The following is a 2,688-nucleotide window of genomic DNA, read 5'->3' as shown; positions in this document are numbered from 1 at the left end:
CATCCGCTCGCCGCCGCTGCGCTCCACACCGCCTAATCCCAGATGTCAGCAGATCCTTCCCCAGCCAGACGCAAGTCTGGATCCCCTTCCAGTCACCTCCAGTTCAACCCTGCATCTTTCCAGTTGATTAAAAAGGAGGAAAAGGCAGCCAACTTTCCCCGACAAACCTCCGCGCGTCTCTAGCCTAAAATTCCTGCGCCCTCTAGTGAAGCCAAGAAGAACGTCTCGGCCACTCGACGGAGCAAGACAAGGCAAAGCCAGCGAGCATCGGTGCATAGAAAGTTGCTCCAGAGCTTCCAAGAGACAAAATCAGCCATAAGAGGATGCTCGGCTTTGCTAACACCGAGCTGCCATACCCCAGCTGCAGCAGGGCTCTGGCCAGGTGGCCTCAGTGCCAATGCAGTGGCCAGGAATTTGGGGGATGCTGGAAAGAGTCCCCATCCCTTTCACATTTTGATATGTCCCGAAAGAGCCAAGTCTTGGGGTCTGCTCTGTCCAAGGACATTCATTTACACCCGTACACACGCACTCACCCCACGCCAAGGGAGACACCACCACCCAGTGAGCCTGGCTGGAAACCTCCAAATCCACCACACAGTGGAAACAGGATATTTAAAGATTTATGGTTTTCCTAAGGCTGAAAATTCCTTCCCAGTGTCTCAGCTCCAGAATCTCCTGGAGAGATCCAGCTCTATGTGATAGAAAACTGCCACCTGGTACTGGCTGGATGATGCTGCAGCCCAGTCCTTAAACTACACCAAAGAGGAGAGAACATTCAAGTGAAAAGCCCTGAGATTTCAACCCACAGTGTTTTCATGCATAGCAAAGGCTTTAGTAAGTGGCTGAGGTGGTGAGGAGCTAGCAGGGACAGTGTTTCTCATTATGTTATCCCTCCTTGGTTGTGGCAAAGCCTCTCCAAGCACCACCTTCAGCCCCTGCCTTTTGCCATCCCTGATCTTCAGGTTCTGAGCTCCCAACCATCACACAAACATGGCAAAGAGGGAATGGAGCTTTTCTTTCCTCCCCCCCAGAAGGAAAACATGCTTTGGGATCAGACACCTGCATCTCATCCAGCCCACACCAGCCAGAGCTGCTGGCCTGACCAAATGAAGGCACGATGAACGTGGAGATGTTTTCACCAGCCACTTTGGCACCCACCTGTGGTGTGGCCACCCAAAGCAGTGTCTCAACCTGGAGACATACTATTTCTTCCCACATTTCAAAAGACCAGGCGGTGTTTGTCCCAGCCCTGTCCTGTCACCACGTTATAATGGATGTCTGCCTCTCTCTGGCGTGAGACACAGGGCTGCCAGACATGGAGCCCACTGCCACGCTCCAACGGGCTTGTAAACTGTGATGTTTTTGGAATGGGATGAGAAGGCTCATGGGCAAGAGGCTGTCTTGGTACCGGGAGCGTGAGCAAAGGGAAAACACAGCAAACACAGTTGTGAACATTATAAAAGGCACTGCAAAGAGGAGAGGACCTCCACAAAACCCCACTGCTGCCCTGACACCACGCTGTCTATTTATAAAGGGCTTTGCCTTTCACAGGCACACAGTAAAGAGCTGATTCCTTTTTTCCCCATGCTGTAATTGGAAAATGGAGCACATGGACCTCTCCATGGTCTCCTGCCATGCTCCATCACAGGAGAAATCCAAGCCTACTGAGAGGGAAAAGAGTTTCAGCTCCCAGCCACGCAAAATGAGAGATGCTGGGTTTGCTCATCAAAGCATAGCACTGCATGCAGATGAGGAGTTTGGGTGTCTCAGGGGAGATGAAAGCAGCAACCTCTCCCAAAGAGAAGTGCAAGATCCCCATGAAGGCTGTGACCTGTATCCAAAGGGAATGTGGTTACAGTAGGAAGAGTCTCAAAACTCAGCCCAGCTGAAGAAAAGTAATGGAGCACATTTGCAAAAGGCAGTTTCACTGAAATCGGAATGATTCGCCAAAAAATGTGCTAGAAAAGAAACGTGAAGATCATTTCAGCATCTCTGGGACACGCTATGATGATCATGCACCTCTCAGGGTTGCCCATACACCTAAGTTCTGGCGTTATTTTACATCTAGGGTTCTGAGAAACTCTAGCATTTCGTGTTTCCACTCGAGTTCAGGACAATAATGAGCCCAAGCACCGCATTTCCCTGTGAGTCAAACATCTCCATGTCAGAGCATCTCTCCTACAAACCCTCCACATGGCATGGGAGACCTCGCTTTTGATCCAAACCCCTTTAGCAGGCTGATGTACAGATGTAGCAGATGTAGCAGGCTAAGGGGCAAAGCGAGGTACAAGCAGGACACCCTGTATCTGTCTCAGCATCCCCATTTGCAAAACTGCCTTGCGTCTCAAAAATCACTGCTGCCAGCAGCAAAAGGCAAACAGTTCCATTCAGCAATTTAGGCTGCTCAGCCCATGCTATGGGGATCATAGAATCACAGAACGGTTTGGGTTGGAAGGGACTTTAAAGCTCATTTAGTTCCAACCTCCTGCCATGGGCAGGGACACCTTCCACTAGACCAGATTGCTCAAAGCCACATCCAAATACCTAAACACGCTACAATTCTTCAGCATCTCTGTGCCTACATCACCTCTGAAGTGCTGCTCCAAGTGCACAAGGAACTAGTGCACTTGAGGAGAGTAAAATCAACCTTACATGTTGTTGCCACTCTTCAAGGAGGGAATCAAACAC

The sequence above is a fragment of the Nestor notabilis genome, unplaced genomic scaffold, assembly GCF_000696875.1.
Source record: "Nestor notabilis isolate BGI_N333 unplaced genomic scaffold, ASM69687v1 scaffold27265, whole genome shotgun sequence".
NCBI classification, from domain to species: domain Eukaryota; kingdom Metazoa; phylum Chordata; class Aves; order Psittaciformes; family Psittacidae; genus Nestor; species Nestor notabilis.
This window is presented reverse-complemented; position numbering follows the sequence as displayed.